Here is a 17,528-nt window from a genome sequence, read left to right as displayed (position 1 = left end):
GTGATGGTTACAAGCAAATAAAAGTGGGAAACATTCACCTAAATGTCTAAAATTTAATCTAGCAAGGAACAGCCTTTGTTTAAAATGGTTTCTCTTGCCAATCTCTTTTTGTTCAGCATTGCTGACTGTCTCTCAGTCAGGGTCCCCCTCAGAAGTATAGGGTGCAAATTCCCCTTTTCTTCCTATGTGAAAGATAACATAGGGATTTTTGCTCCTTCCTTTCATGACGCAATAAACTTCTGAAATGGATTCTTCTGAAAGTTACACCCCAAAATAAAGTTCATTCAGACTGGGAGGAAGGAGACGGGGAGTAAATGAAGTCCCATGCTGATTTTATCCCCCACTGATGTTTGCTGAAATGCAAATTGATCTCTTCCTGCCCTCTGTGATGCAAATGAATGGCCACTCACATGTGATCCCTAATCAGCTCTGATGACAGTGGCTGCAGGTGTTGCCTTATCTTTTGTTTGAGAGAAACTTGTTTACCCATTACCCAGACTTAGCAGATAAACACATTTTAGTTCTACATTTCCTTCATATTTGCACGGTCCCCAGGAGATTTTTTGTACCCATTGAGTTTAGGATATGCAGATCCAAAATAAATAGGGGAGAAGAGAGGTGGGAAGGGGGGAAAAAAAGGAAGGGGGCAGGAAACAAGGAGCAGAGGGTATGAAAATATCAAAGGGGAAAAACAAGTATGCAGAGCTGGTAATCTATAAGCACCTGAAGACTGGATAGTTAAAAAGAAGCAGGTAAGGATCAAAGGATAGCAATTGGGAAGGAAGGGTACTAATGCAAGAATCTACACAAGCAAAGAGCTGTTGTCACCTTCACTGAATGTTAGGTTGATAATGTCCCAGCCATCCATTATCTGGATTGAGAAGGTGATCAGTGGAGGAATTGAATTTGTGGATGAATTGTAATTCCAACGCCTCTCTGTGTATTTGGCTTGTAGAATTGGTTTGTGACAAGACAGCCACCTGGAGAATTTTTTAAGAGTGAATAGGTAGATTGAAGTTTATCTATAATTTCTACATGAGACCTGTAAGATACAGTTTATTACATGAATGAATTGGGGTACACAAATTGGTCTGAGCTGCTGAAACTCACTTTCAGGTATCAGAATAAACTTGAAAAACAACAAATAGTCTTGCAGCACCTTAGGGTGTGTCTAAACTACATGGCTCCGTTGACGGAGCCACGTAGATTAGTTTACTCGGCAAAGAGAAATGAAGCGGCAATTTAAATAATCGCCTCTTCACCTAAAACAAAATGGCCGCCGCGCTGTGCCGATCAGCTGATTGTCAGCACAGCGCGGCAGTCTCGACGGAGATCTGCTGACCCCAGAACCCTTCGTCGGCAGATCCTTTATTCCTCGTGGATTGGAGCAAATCCGGTTGTATTTTAGGGCATGTCTGTAAACAATTGATTGGGAAATGTGTCTTGGATGGAAGCTAGAGGCATGTAGTTAAGTATAACTGTCAGTAGATTTCCAATATAAAGTGGTGGAAATGTGTCCATCATGTAATTGTACTGTAGTCAAGGAAGTGGATCTCTTGTGTGGAGGGGTCCAGGCTGAGGTTGATGGTGAGGTAGAAGTTGTTGAAATCCCTGGGGAATCCAGGTATCAGTTAACTTGTTGCCCTCTTGCATTGGGATGCTATTAAAATCACAGCTAAATTTCCACAAGAGTACATTTTAAAAAACAAGGCAAAATTAACTTTAGAAACAATGTATGCTGTAACTAGCATTCTTTCTCAGCTATCATTTTAGACTAATTTTTAGATTTAGCCTGCTGCAAGCTATAACATTCCTGGCTGAAAAGATATTCTAGAATCTTTCTTCACCAAGAGTTCTTCTACATCATTGTTTATTTTTTGTTAAGATTTTCACACAAAAATAGATCACTTAAAATTTTTGATTAACCAACATTTTCTCCTCAAAACAAAAGATTTACCAATGCCTAAAATGATTTATTTCAATATTGTCTCTTCAGGATACATGCCTAAGTGCCTCAAATAGCCAAAAATAAAGAATCATATTAACTTTAATCACTTTGGGTTGTATCTTATTAGATTAAATTAAAGGAGTATGGGCTTAATCACTATTTGGAAGGAACCATGCCAAAGAAAAGCTGGTTAACTATATGCTGAAGTTCACAATATCTTGGGAAAGGGTTCTGCTAATTAATAATAATAAGAGATGAACTCAAATCAAACAGTCTTCTTTGGAGTGTTTGGAATCCAAACCTAGATCCAGATAAGATTTTGCATATGCTCTTTACCTTATTATTTATAATGTGACTCTTACGTGACTTTTGGCATTTCACTTAACCCCTCCGTAATTCATTTTCCCCATCTGTAAAATGGGACAAATAATAGCTAGCTCCTTCATGGGTTTGTGGTGAATGTTTAATTAACCAGTATTTGTAAAGTGCTTTGAGGGTCTTGTAGGCTTTTTGTAAGTGCAAAGAATTAGTTTGAGTTTTATTTATATATTTTTAATTTCAACTTGCTTTCAAATTGATGTGTTTTTGTCCAGCTAAAACGGAGCCACTGTGGTGTAACTGTGTAGGTGACTTATGGTATTTTACTTTGAAAGAGTGCTTATGGTTTACAAATATACCTAGCACGGATTCTTCCTCCTTTGACAGAATCTTCCTTTTCCTAAAACACTTTCCAGGCTTGGAAAAATTATATTGAGAAAACATGGAGGATGTACGGTGTCTCAGGAGTGGATTTCTGATTGCACTGCAGGAGGGCAGTTCTTGGTCATTTCTATATTGTTCAGAATTCCACTTCACAGTGGTGAACTGGAGAATCTCTTGTAAAATATTGTGTGCGCTTCATAAAAGTGGTGGGAGATATACATGTATTTTAAATTCAAAATGTGCAAAACTGCTGTAAATGAAGAGAAACTGGCCTCATCTACTAAAACCATATTTCGTTTTTGTTTTCAATCTTACAAAAATTGGATGCAGAAATAAAAACGTCTCCAAGCATCAGAGAGCAACTCAGCGGACCTTGGCAGCAATGCTAAATTCATATTTTCACATGGCTATTTTGTGCTTCAATAATTTCTCTGGTGTATTAAAAATAAATTGGCTCCTCTCCTATATCCAGCATGAATATCTTCTCTAACACTTATGGTTTCTTTCTTTAACCCTTAGGACTCTAATCTCCATAGGGTTGTCATCTAGGCTATGTCTACACAGCAGCGTTATTTCAGAATAACTGACGTTATTCCAAAACAACAAAGTCCGTGTCTACACTACAAGCAGTTATTTTGACATAATGTCAAAATAAAGTGAAGCTGGAGGACTTCTTACTCTGACTCCTGTAACCCTCATTTTACGAGGCATAAGGAAAGTCAGAGAAAGAGTGCTGTTTCTCAGATTTCTTGCTGTTTAGACAGTGCCAAAAGCCAAAATAAGCTATTTCAACTTAAGCTACGCAATTGACGTAGCTCAAGTTGCATAGCTTATTTCGGCTTTAGCCCTGCTATGTAGACATGCCCTTAGAGACTGTCTATTTACTAGAAATGGGATGCTGCATATCCATGGTATGCTCTTTTGAAGTATGTGCTGCTCTGCCCTGGCTGGTGTGATCTCATGTGCATGGTGTATGTGAGGTCATGCCACACGGCGGTGTCTTGGAGGCAACATCTTTACGCATGTGCTGCGCTGGGGCTCTGCATGCATGGTGTGTTTGAAGTCACACAGCAGAGCCCCAGGTGCATTCTTAAAAATAGCATACCTCCTCTGATACTGACCAACCCCCTCCCCTCCAAAAAAGAGAGTGGTCTGGTTCCAAATTGGGCAGATGGCCTACCTAGTGAGAAATACAGGCAGGATAAACCTGTGGGAGCGGCCCACCAGAAGGGTAAATCTGATGGACTGTCTTGGGATTTGAGTTTTATTTTGGTCCTTTATTTACAGGACTTTGTTTGGGTCCTTGAGATAGGATGGTGAATGGACACTAATGCCTGCGTGTTGTCTGTTTGTCCATTTCAGAATCCCATTGAGGGAGAAATTGTTAGTGGGGCACTGCAATGGCACTGTGGGTGTACAATACAGCTCTATACTTCTTCCTTCCAGTTTGGATACCGTGTTAGCACCCTGTGTTACATCCTTTCTATTGCTGAAGCTGAATGCCCATTGCATATCTGGAGAAGGGATTCTCTCTTCCACTCTGGCCCCTGTACACATCCATCTCCAGCCTTCCACAAAAAGAGGCCAGGGACACCATTTCTACCCTCTGGCTAATACCACTCCATGGACCCAACCTCCATGACTTTATCTCACTTCCCTTTTAACTCTGTGGGTATGTCTACACTACCCCGCTAGTTCGAACTAGCGGGCTAATGTAGGCATACCACACTTGCAAATGAAGCCCAGGATTTGAATTTCCCGGGCTTCATTTGCATAAGCGGGGCTCCGCCATTTTTAAATCCCCGCTCGTTCGAACCCTGTGCCGCGCGGCTACATGCGGCACGAACTAGGTAGTTCGAACTAGGCTTCCTAGTTCGAACTACTGTTACTCCTCGTCTCCTCTTTTCTAAGCTGAGAAGTCCCAGTCTCTTTAGCCTCTCTTCATATGGGACCTGTTCCAAACCCCTGTTCATTTTAGTTGCCCTTCCCTCTCCCACCCTCTCTCTTCTCCTCTCCCACCTCCTTTTCCCAGTCTCCCCGAGTTTTGTTCAATAAGGAGAGTTTCTATTTTTGAACACACGTGTCCTTTATTTTGTACATCAGGAAGGGGGGCTAGGGAGGGGTAAGTGGAAGGGGGTGAGGGAGGAATGGGGTACGAGCCCCCAGTGGGGAGGACTGGGGTGGCTCTGTGGGCTCCTCGGGGTGGAAGCTCTCCTGCAGCCCCTCGATTGCCCCCCCCCCCGGATGGCAGCCTGTGGGAAGTGTAGCTGGGCTGATGGCTGAGTGCTGTGATGTGCTGAGTGTGGGCACTCAGGGCACTCCAAGCCAGGACTGCTTTGCAAGTGGGGAACCCCTGAGAACTGTCTGTCTGGGGTGGGAGTCGGGTCCCTTTAAGCACAGCCCTCGGCTAGCTCGAGACAGCTGCTCCATGCTCTAAATCCTACTCTGATGCCCTGCCGGCACTGCTTCCGGCCATCCTTAACCTCGGTTCAGGGTCCACTCAGTGTGGACATGCTAGTTCGAATTAACAAAATGCTAATTCGAACTAGTTTTTAAGTCTGGATGCGCTAATTCGAATTAGCTTAGTTCGAATTAGCGCTGTAGTGTAGAAATACCCTCAGTGAAGAAGCATCCTAAAAGTGCTGCATGGGACTGGGAAGAACTTCCCTCATGAATGCATTGGGTAGAGCCAGTCTAGACAACCTTATTACAGACCCTCACAAATTCTAATATAAGGGGCTGCTGCCTTGTGGCGGGAGGGGTTGTATAGTGGGGATGTGGGAGGGGAGAAGGTAGGACAAATAAGTCTGCAGTATGTGCTGGTGTGGAGATTCTGGGCACTTGGGGTTTACAGCCCTGCCTATAGTCAGCCCAGAGGTGTGCTGTAACTTGGAGCAATCCTTGGACTTGTGCATGTGTCTCCTTTGTGCTGGGCTGCATTTATGGGTGCTGTACTTCTTGGAAGTGAACCCCAAAGTCTCATCCTAATACCTAAATCTTAACTCTGAAAAGTGTCTCTGTAGAAATGGCATAGCAGAGCTCTCAATTTATTTTCACTCCGTGATTCAGGATCACACTTATCAGATTACCCGATAAAACAATTTGTTTTTATTTTCCCCTCCCCTAACTTCCAGCCATGCAAACGCACCTTTGACTCTGAGAACAATGTATGGTTGTTTCTGGCTCATGCATCATTAGCATAATAAAGATTCTATAGACCAAGCTCTGCTTAAAAAAAAACCCACCTGTGACAGACTGAATCATAGTGGAAGATTTCCCCAATACAGGGAATATGGCTGGGATAAAGTGGACATGGCTAGAAGGTCGCTATACCCTCAAAATTGCTGGCTGCCAGAGTAGCCCTTGGAGGAATGAGATATTAGCATCTGATAGAAAACGGGGTGCTTGATTTCAGCAGCTGGCTGTCACCAGCACTGATGGGGCATATTGGTGTCTTAGCTGTCTTTGTTTCCCTCGTCTCTCTCCAGACTTAAAACTACAACAAGCACAGCTTTTTGTATTTCCAGGTACAGGTTGAACCTCTCTGGTCTGGCACCCTCGGGACCTGCCCGGTGCTAAACCAGAGACTTTATTGCCAGACCACGGGAGCTCAATATTGTCTAGCAGCATTACCAACAGTTCCACTGCTTACTGGGATCTTAGAAGACTTTTGGGGGTAAATTAGAGCTAAATAACAGCACAGAACATGGAGAGCCAGGACTGGTGGCTGTAAACCAACTTTATGGGACCATGGAAAACTTGGCCACAACCATGATAAGTGGACATGCAGCTAAATAAAATCATGCCAGATCATGGATGTTGCCTGATCAGAGAGTGCTGGATTAAAGAGGTCGAATCTGTATGGAGTTTTAGAAAAGCAGATTGATTTAAAACAAAAATCAAATGCAAGCTTTGCAGAGGTGAAGTTATATAAGTTATATATAAGTCATATGCTATAACTTAGACAATACAACAGTAACACCAGTGCTTTTTTTGTGACAGTACGCACTGGGAGGTTTTTTTTTTTCTCGACAAAACCATTGGAACCCTAGTACTGGCGCTTTTTTTTTTTAACAAAATAAGCACTGAGTAACATCATTGTGAATTATTTGGGCTTGTCCCTAAAATGTAAATAGCTGTAAAAGTTAATTAAAAGGAAATCATGTTAGGTATTGAATTGTGATTCTTCATGAGAAATGTATTACTCTCACTGGGCCACACTGAGGGTATGTCTACACTACAAAGTTAGTTCGAACTAACGTCCGTTAGTTCGAACTAACTTTCCTAGGCGCTACACTAGCGCTCCGTTAGTTCGAACTTAATTCGAACTAACGGAGCGCTTAGTTCGAACTAGGTAATCCTCATTTTACGAGGATTAAGCCTAGTTCGAACTAGCTAGTTCGAATTAAGGGCTGAGTAGACCCTTAATTCGAACTAGTGGGAGGCTAAGGCTTCCCAGGTTTCCCTGGTGGCCACTCTGGCCAACACCAGGGAAACTCTATTGCCCCCCTCCCGGCCCCGGAGCCCTTAAAGGGCCACGGGCTGGCTACACACTTTGTGCCAGTTGCAAGGCTGCAAGCACCCGTGCCTGCACAGCCTGCACCTGCCACACAATGAGCCAGCCATCCGAGGGCTCCCAGCCCTCCACTGCTCCCCAGGACCAGCCTGGCGGCTCCCAGGAGCCTGCCCGGGGGCGCAAAAGGCGGGCGCCCGCCTGGTCAAGTGCGGAGATTGTGGACCTCATCGAGGTTTGGGGGGAAGCCTCTAATGTCCACGATCTCCGCACTAGCCACCAGAACGTGGCCGTCTACAGCCGCATGGCTGCCAGCCTGGCCGCCAGGGGCCACCAGCGCAGCCGGGAGCAGGTGCGCTTGAAAATTAAGGACTTGTGGCAGTCCTACTCCCGGGCCTGCCAGCCAGGGGCTGACCCGGAGGTCTGCCCCCACTTCCACGCCCTGGACCGCCTCCTGGGGGCTCATGCAGTCCCTGCCCCCCGGGACGTGATTGACCCCGGGGCAGAGGGACCGCTCCTGGACACAGAGGAGGAGGAAGAGGGCTCTGAGAGCCAGGAGCCTGCCGCCAGCCTGCCCAGGACCCGGGACCCCCGAGGCACGCCACAGAGCCACTCGCCTGCGTCGTCTGAGGCCGGGGAGGCGTCCACCTGTGAGTACCCTCGTGTTCCCCTTATGTGTACGGGGGGCTGGGGCAAGAGGGAGCCCCGGGACCGTGCGCCTGGGCCTTGCCCACCACGGAGCAGCAGCTGGGGATCCTGCAGGGGCCCTGGCCTTGCAGAGGGGAGCTGGGTTTCACACACCTTGGCCCCTGGGGTAATTGACCGCTGGTCTTCTTGCACCACAGCTGCAGCACCTGGGCCTGCAGGGCGCACCACACCGCCTGCAGCAGCTGCCCGTGCCCGGGCAAGCAGGACAGCCAGGAACCAGGAGGACTACCAGAGGCGGCACCTCCGGTTCCTGGATCGACAGCTCCGTCTCCAGGACCACTGGGTCCAGGAGGACCTCAGGCTGCGCCGGAGGAGTCTGCGAGGCCACCTCCAGAGCCTGCTGGACCGCTTCCCATTTCCTCCTCCCCCTGCTCCCCCTCTTGCTCCCCCCGCTCCCGCTCCTGCTTCCTCCACACCCCCTGTCCCTCCTGCCCCCCCCCCCCCCACAACCATTTCCCACCGACGCCCCCGGACCCGCAGTGTGGCGAGACGGGAGAGGCAGCCGGACTCCCACCCCTGAGCTTTCCTTTCCCTTCCTCCCTTCCCTCCCCTTCCCTTCCAGCTCCCTCGTCCCAGGTTTCCCCCTCCCCTCTCCCACCCTCATTCCTCTCTTCCCGCACCCAGTTATGTTCAATAAACAGACGTTTTTGTTTCAAAAACAGGTGTCTTTATTGTACAGTAGGTAGGAGGGGAAAGGGGAAGGGGGGTAGGGTGGAAGAAGGCCCCAGTGGGGCATGCAGGGAGAGGTCAGTCCTCCTCCTCCTCCACCAGGAAGCTCTCCCGCAGGGCTTCCCAGATCCGGACGGCCCCCCGCTGGGCTTCCCGGATGGCGGTGGTGCGGGGCTGACCGTAGTGTCCAGCCATGCGGTCAGCCTCAGCCATCCAGGCTGGCAGGAAAGCCTACCCCTTCCGCTCACACAAATTGTGGAGCACACAACATGCCGCCACCACGGGAGGGATGTTGTGCTCGGCCAGGTCCAGACGGGTGAGGAGGCATCGAAAGCGGGCTTTCAGTCGCCCAAAGGCCCCCTCCACCACAATGCGGGCCCTGGTCAGCCTGGCATTGAAGGCCTGGCGGGAGGGATTGAGGTGCCCCGTGTAGGGCTTCATGAGCCAGGGCTGCAGTGGGTAGGCGGCATCCCCCACCAGGCACACGGGCATGTCCACGTCCCCAACCCTGATGTGGCGGTCGGGGAAGAAGGTCCTGTCCTGCAGCCGCTGGCACACGGAGGAGTTGCGGTACACCCGGGCGTCGTGTGCTTTGCCGGACCAGCCCACATTAATGTCCGTGAACTGTCCCCGGTGGTCACACACGGCCTGCAGGATCACGGAGAAGTACCCCTTTCTGTTGACGTACCGGGACGCCTGGTGTTCCGGGGCACGGATGGGGATGTGCGTCCCGTCGATGGCCCCCCCGAAGTTGGGGAAGCCGAGGGTGCCGAATCCCCGGATGACGGCGTCCGGGTTGGCGAGGCGGACCACCCTGCGGAGCAGCACCCGGTTGATGGCCTTGACCACCTGCGGAGAGAGACACAGCAAAGCGCCAATCAGTGGGGCACCCAGGTGGCTGGGAGCGTGCGTGCCCTGGCAGTGCCCCGCGCCCCACTCCCAGAAGCAACCCCCCTGGCAGCGTGTAGTACGGCCAGGACAGCCCGACCTCTCCGGTGCAGGGCGCTTTCGCCTCCTCCCGCCCCCCCTTTGTCCCTGGGGCGGCCCATCTCCTCCTCGCAGTCCCCCTCCCCCCCCGGCTCGGTGGCCGACGAGTGCCATACCTGCATGAGCACCGCTCCGACGGTGGATCTCCCCACGCCGAACTGGTTCCCGACGGATCGGTAGCTGTCCGGCGTGGAGAGCTTCCAGAGGGCGATGGCCACCCGCTTCTGGAGGGGGATGGCGGGTCTCATGCAAGTGTCCCTTCTTTGCAGGGCAGGGGCGAGCCACTCGCAGAGCTCCAGGAAGGTGTCCCTCCTCATCCTGAAGTTCTGGGTCCACTGTCGGTCCTCCCAGCGCTCCGGGACGATCCAGTCCCACCAGTCAGTGCTGGTGTCCAGACGCCAGACGTGGCGGGGCACACCGGTGCCGGGGCGCCGCCGCGGCTCCTCCACGGCCCCCAGGGCGGCCAGGCGGAGAGGCAGGGGGCTGACGTTCCCCAGATGGTGCCAGGCAGCCTCGAGCCATTGGTGGCAGGCTTGCAGCAGCAAGTCCAGAAAGTGCACCAGAAGGTGCAGGGCGAGCTGTGGCTCCATGTTGCCACCTGCGGCGGCCCCCCCGAAGGGAAGCACCGACACAGACGGGCACAGAGACCAATGCTTTGCTGTCCCTCGGCGAGGTTGGCAAGCAAGCAGGAAAAGCTGAGAACCGGTTGTCCGGGGGGGTCCCTTTAAGCTCGAGCCTCAGAGATAGCCTCAGACAGCAGCCACACAAAGCAACTACTGACCTGATGCCCTGCCAGAACCGGTTTCAGCTGCCCTTAAATGCCCCCCAGCATCCAATCAGTGTGGACGCGCTAGTTCGAATTAGCAAAACGCTAATTTGAACTAGTTTTTAGTTCTAGATGCGCTAGTTCGAATTAGCTTAGTTCGAATTAACTAATTCGAACTAAGTTAGTTCGAATTAGCGCTGTAGTGTAGACATACCCTGAGGGATATGTTCTTTTTTTGGAAGGGGAGTTCAGGGTTACAATCAGAACTGGCGCTGCCTATGAATGAGATAATCTTGTGCTAGAGAACATTAACAGAATTAATATTTTTATTAGCTGAATTCAAATCCCTGTGAGAGGAGACAGATCTGAAGCAGACTCCCCCAACTTAGTATCCTTAAATATCTTAAGGAAGGAAATTGATTAACAGAGCAAAGATAAGGGCAACATAACATTGTTAAATTACAAGGCTTATTTACATGGAGATGAAGGAGCCAGCAAATCACTCTCCTGAGACAGAAGGATGGGTGAATGTAGATGACTTATTCCCACAGTAATGCTAGATCCATAATTAGTAACCTCAAGCTCTTTGTAGTTTTACCCTAATCCTTTGTAGTTTTACCCGAATCCTTTACTGAATCCTACTCTAATTCAGTATTTCTCAACCTTTTTTTTTATAATATATCTGTTTTTCAAAAAAAAAAAAAAAAAGTACCCCCAATGCAACCACCTCCCCCAGAGCCTGGCATCCCCAGCACCCTGCTCTAACCCAGTGCCCCTCCTTTCCCCCAGAGGCAGGCACTGGATGTATGATCCTACCTCTGAAGTGCCTGCTCCTGCCGCCTGGCCCTGCCTCGGTGGCTTGACTGAAGAGAGCAAGTGGCCCACCAGCACTGGGTTCGCCGCTGGGGCTGTGCACTCCCACCGCAGCCCAGCGCCCCCTTAGTGTGGCGCCCGGTGGCATCTGCCCCCTGCTCTTCCCTCCCCCCCGCTACGCCACTGATGTGGGGGGTGTCCTTTGGAGCAAAGCTTTATTGTGCCGCTTCACTGCCTTTTAGCTTCTCTCTGAAGCACTATGGGGATGGGTTGTACTGAGCTGCTGGTGGGATGAGGGTAATGCGGGTCTCCAGGTTCAGCCACCCTCTCTGCTGGATCACCCCGGGGAGGCTGCTGGAGAGAAAACAAACTAGGAGAGGAGGCCATAGAAGTGATTTTTTTTCTCCCTGCCCAAACCTACCCCCCAACTTGGAACTGCCCCGGGTCTCACTGGAGCTGCTGCAGCCATGTGCTTTTCCCACCAGGTGCTGGGGCGCGTGCACAGAGTGGCTGTTAACATCCAGGGACGTGGCTCCGAACATTAAATTTGACAGGCATGTGCTGCCGCCCCCTTCCCATCCCTTTTGCAGGGCAAAATCCCAGACATTTTTTGCCAAATTTCACTTGTGTTGAGGTACTCCTCCGACTTCTCTCACGTACCCCTAAAGGTACGCATACCACTGGTTGAGAAACACTAACTGACTATTTCTTTCCCCTTTTTTCTCCTTCTTTTTCCTTCTCTCCTTCCTCCCTATTTATTTAGAAACTGGACCTTTAATAAGTTCATTGATCAGAAGAAGTGGGTTGTGCCCATGAAAGCTCATGATACCATCAACATGTTTTGTTAGTCTCTAAGGTGCTGCAAGATTATTAATTGTTTTTTAAGTTTCCCAGTTACGGACTAATTCAGGCTGTTTATACACTACAGGGATCTATTGGAAAAAGGTACGCAAATTATGCCCGCAATTTGCGTACCTTTTTCTGATAATTATTTCAGAAAAGGCTTTTCTGAAATTAGGCCTGTCTACACAGGGCCAAATTTCGGAAAAGCCTCCTCTTTCAGAAAAGCCATTCTTTCTCATGGGAGGAGAAAGACAGGGCTTCCAAAAGAGTGCCTCTGCTCTTCCACAAAAAATAGTGGAGAAGAAGACACGTTTCCTGGATGCGGCGTTTTTCTGGGATACCTCTGGTAACCCGGAAAAACCCCATAGTGTAGACATAGCCTCTGCTTCCCTTCTGAAGCTTCCTAACCCGTATGATTTGTCTTGTTCAACAACAGAAACAGAAGATTCCTTGCACAAAGTGACAAAGAAACATGCTTTTATGAAAAGGTGTTGCATATGGAAAATTCTTCCTTTTTTTAGAAACAAATATATTACTAAAGAGGAAACTGATGCTGATCTAGCTGTAATGGTGGTGGGAAAGACAGAGGGTATGTCTACACTACAGCACTAATTCGAACTAACTTAATTCGAATTAGTTAATTCGAACTAAGCTACTTCGAATTAGCGCATCTAGACCCAAAAACTAATTCGAATTAGCATTTTACTAATTTGAACTAGTATGTCCACACTGATTGGATGCTGGGTCGCATTTAAGGGCAGCTGAAACCGGTTCCAGCAGGGCATCAGGTCAATAGTTGCTTTGTGTAGCTGCTGTTTGAGGCAATCTGAGGCTCATGCTTAAAGGGACTCCCTCGGACAGCCGGTTCTCAGCTTTTCCGCTTGCTTGCCTACCTCGCCGAGGGACAGCAAAGCGTTTTCCTCTCCGCCTGCCTGTGTCGGTGGTTCCCATTGGGGCTGCCACCGCAGTTGGCACTATGGAGCCAGAGCTCGCCCTGGGCATGCTGCTCCAGTTTTTGGACTTGCTGCTGCAAGCCTGCCAGCAATGGCACCGTCTGGTGCACGTCAGCCCCCTGCCTCTCTCCCTGGCCTCCCTGGGGGCCATGGAGGAGCCGCAGCAGCGCCTAGACACCAGCATGCCCCACCGCATCTGGCGTCTGGACACCAACAGCGACTGGTGGGACCACATCGTCCTGGAACGCTGGGGAGACCAGCAGTGGACCCAGAACTTCAGGATGAAGAAGGACACCTTCCTGGAGCTTTGCGAGTGGCTCGCCCCTGCTCTGCGGCAATGGGACACTCGCATGAGGCCCGCCATACCCCTCCAGAAGCATGTGGCCATCGCTCTGTGGAAGCTCTCCATGCTGGACAGCTACCGATCCATCGGGAACCAGTTTGGCATGAGGAGATCCACCGTTGGAGCAGTGCTCATGCAGGTATGGCACTCACCGGCCACTGGGCCAGGGGAGGAGGAAGGCTGCAAGGAGGGGATAGGCTGCCCCAGGGAAAATGGGGGGGGGAAGCAAAAGTGTCCCGCACGGGAGGGTTCAGTCTGTCCCGGCCATACTACAGGCCACCTGCGGGGGTTGCTTCTGGGAGTGGGGCGTGGGGCAGTGCCAGGGAACCAACACTCCCAGCCACCCAGGCGCCCCAGTGATTCAAGGTTTGGTGTGTCTCTCTGCAGGTGGTCAAGGCCACGTGCCCCATACACATAAGGGGAGTATGATGGCACTCACATGTGGAGCCCTCCCCGGCCTCGGACGACACAGCTGATGTGCTCTGTGGGGTGCCTTGGGGGTCCTGGGTCCTGGGCAGGCTCCTTGCAGGCTCCTGGTTCTCAGCATCCTCCTCCTCCAGGACAGGGATGGGTCCCTCTGCCCCGGGGTCGATCACCCCCTGGGGGGCATGGACTGCGTGAGCCCCCAAGATGTGGTCCAGGGCCTCAAAGTGAGGGCATGCCTCTGGGTCGGCTCCTGGCTGGGAGGCCCTGGAGTAGCCCTGCCGCAGGTCCTTAATTTTGCAGCGGACCTGCTCCCGGGTCCGCATGTGTCCTCTGGTGGCCAGGCTGTCAGCCATGCGTCTGTAGACGGCCGCGTTGCTGTGGCTAGTCCGGAGTTCGTGGACGTTTGAGGCCTCCCCGCAAACCTCGATGAGGTCCACGATCTCCGCACTAGACCAGGCGGGCACCCGCCTCTTGCGGACCTGGGCAGGCTCCCGGGAGCTGCCAGCCTGGTCCTGGGAAGAGGTGGAGGTCTGGGTGGCTGGCTCATCTTGTGCCAGGTGCAGGGTCCGCTGGCTGGGTGCTGGCAGGCTTGCAACTGGCACAAGCGCCGTAGCCAGACCGTGGCCCTTTAAGGGCTCCAGGGCTGGGAGGGGCAGAAAAGTTTCCCTGGTTTGGCTCAGAGTGGCCACCAGGGCAACCTGGGAAGGGCTAGCCTCCAACTAGTTCGAATTAAGTGGCTACACAGCCCTTAATTCGAACTAGTTAATTCGAACTAGGCGTTAGTCCTCGTAGAATGAGGTTTACCTACTTCGAATTAAGCGCCTCGCTGGTTTGAATTAAATTCGAACTAGCGGTTTGTATGTATAGATGCTATTAAAGTTAATTCGAACTAATGGCAGTTAGTTCGAATTAACTTTGTAGTGTAGACATACCCAGATGGATTTTCATTAGGATTCAATGTAATGCTTTGAATAACCACGAGTTCCAGTTTCCAGCAGAAAAAGTATTTGAGATTAAACACAACTTTGATGCATAGTTTGATGTCCCCTACTAAATCTGGGGGGCTTGTCACAAGTGCAGCTATACTGGTTGCTGCTCACTGATTGCTCAATCAGAGAGAGTGCCAGAGATTCATTCTGGTGCTGAATATTTTTGTGTGTACACTCAGTTTTCTTCAGCACTTCCTTATCAGAGTAAGGGGGCAGGTAAAACCCCTGGCTACGTCTACACTGGCCCCTTCTCCGGAATAGGCATGCTAATTTAGAACTTTGGAATAGGGAAATCCGCGGGGGATTTAAATATCCCCCGCGGGATTTAAATAAACATGGCCACCGCTTTTTTTCTTGAAAGTAGGAATAAGAGATCCTCCGGAATAGGGCTTTATTCTGGAGGATCGTGCCAGTCTGGACGCTCTTTTCCGGCTTTTCCCCAAGCCGGAAAAAAAGCGGCGGCCATGTTTATTTAAATCCCGCGGGGGATATTTAAATCCCCCGCAGATTTCCCTATTCCAAAGTTCGAAATTAGCATGTCTATTCCGAAGAAGGGGCCAGTGTAGACGTAGCCCCTGTGTGTTTATTATAATGACCTTGTGTATAGTTGGCTCACTTGCAATTGAATGGAGAATGCATAAGCAATTAGGCAATATGAAGTATCTTTCCACTACAGAAATAAGCTGTCAAATGACTTTTCCTCAATTCTCCTTCCAAAGAGAGAATGAGGTAAATGAAATACACAGGAGACATACACATTTATCACTAAGCTTTTGCATTCCTTCAAAACTGTTATAGCATTCACCTCATCAACTACGAAAACTGTTGTGCGGGTACAGGCCCGGTGCTGGGAGAATATTAAATATGTTAAGTTCCACTCTGAATTTAAAAAGGTTCTTTTGCCATTTGCCTGTTCTCACAGGCTGGAAAACACAATCTGTTGTGCCTGATTTGTTTTTAATTATTGCAGTCTTCATGCTGATAACTTTAAAGTCTACAACTTAGGCTACAACTACATTACCATGGGGATGAAACCTCTGAGATCAATCCACTGGCAGTCAATTTAGTGGGTCTAGTGAAAACTGACCACAGATTGCTCTCTTGTTGATCCTGTTTCTCTTCCCCAGACAAAAAGAGTAAAAGAAGTCAATGGGACACTGTGCAGTAACTCGACTTAAGGTACATTGACTCCAACTATGTTATTTACATAGCTGGAGTGGTATACCTTAGGTCAACTTTCTACAGTAGCACAGAGGTAGCCCTAGATGAGACTAGCAAAAATACCTCTTAGGAAGAAGAATACAAAGCCAAGTTGCATATAGGAACAATTGACTTTGACTTGATAGTACTTTGGTGTTATATGTTACAGCAGAGTCATTCATCCTCTTCAATAGCAGAACACATACAAAGTACGATGGCAATTCTGTCTCTTCAGAAGTGTGATCCTGTTGAATTCAATGGAAAGATTCCCACTAGCCTCATTTGGCTTTTGGATCGAGCCCTTATAGCACTCCCAATTTTAAGACCTGGAAGTGCTTTATTATTGAAAAAACTTAAAAAATAATGAATAGTCTTGCAGAACCTTAAAGACTAACAAAAATGTAGATGGTATCATGAGCTTTTGTGAGCACAACCCACTTCTTCATATGAATGGAGTTAGGTGGTCCAGTTTCCAAATAAATATCAGAGAAAGAGAGAGGATGGGGGGAGGGGAAGAGAAGGAAAAGGGAGGTAAAAAAGGGGGGTGGGAATTGTCTATTAGGGTACATCTAAACTACATGGCTCTGTAGATGGAGCCATGTAGATTTGTTTGTTCAGCAAAGGGAAATGAAGCCGCAATTTAAATAATCGTGGCTTCATTTAAATTTAAATTGCTGCCGCGCTGAGCCGCAGCTCAGCGCGCTAGGCTGGATGCTCCCCTGCTGACATGAAGGCCCTTTATTGACCTCCCCGGTAAACCTCATCCTACGAGGCATAACGGGGAGGTCGATAAAGGGCTTTCAGGTCGGCACGGGAGCTGACAAACAGCTGAGCCGACAAACAGCTGATCAGCTGTTTGTCGGCTCAGTGCAGCAGCCATTTAAATTTAAATGAAGCCGCGATTATTTAAATCGCGGCTTCATTTCCCTTTGCCGATCAGCCTAATCTACATGGCTCCATCGATGGAGCCATGTAGTTTAGACACACCCTTAGAGTTTCCATGCTACATGAAGGTGATAGAGTAGATACTAAGTGCTCTTAAGTACCCTGTGCTTGGTTTTTTATGTCATTAGGATGTAGAATGTAGCAGCACATCCACACAAGGTCTGTTGCATATATCAGACTTGTAAATGAAATTAAGTTCTGCAGCCGCCCTTTCAAGCTGGTTTTTGAAATTGGCTTGCCAATAATACAGTAACTTTGAGATCCATTAATGAGTGTCTGGGCAAGTTAAAATGTTCCCCAACAGGTTTCTGTGTGTTATCTTTTCGAATATCTGATTTGTGTCCATTAATCCTTTGTCATAGAGACTGTCCATTTTGGCCAATATATATGGTAGAGGGGCATTGCTGGCACTTGAAGGCATAGATCACATTAGTGAATGTGCAGTTGTCTGAGTCTCTGATGTGGGGGTTTACATGGTTAGGTCCTGTGATGATATCGCCTGTATAGATGTGTGGACAGAGTTGGCATTGGAGTTGACTGCAGGGGTGGGTTCCTGGATAAGTATGATGGAGGCGTGCTGCATGGTTATGGGAAAGAATTTGTTTGAGGTTAGGGGATTGTCTATAGTCAAGGACTGGCTTGACCCCCAAGGCCTGTGAGAGTAAGGGGTCATTTTCCAGGATAGGTTGTAGATTGTTGATAATGCATTGGAGGGGTTTAAGT

Source organism: Pelodiscus sinensis, chromosome 1 (genome assembly GCF_049634645.1).
Source record: "Pelodiscus sinensis isolate JC-2024 chromosome 1, ASM4963464v1, whole genome shotgun sequence".
Taxonomy (NCBI): Eukaryota; Metazoa; Chordata; order Testudines; family Trionychidae; genus Pelodiscus; species Pelodiscus sinensis.
The sequence above is the reverse complement of the archived record's forward strand: the minus strand, read 5'-3'. Positions refer to the sequence as shown.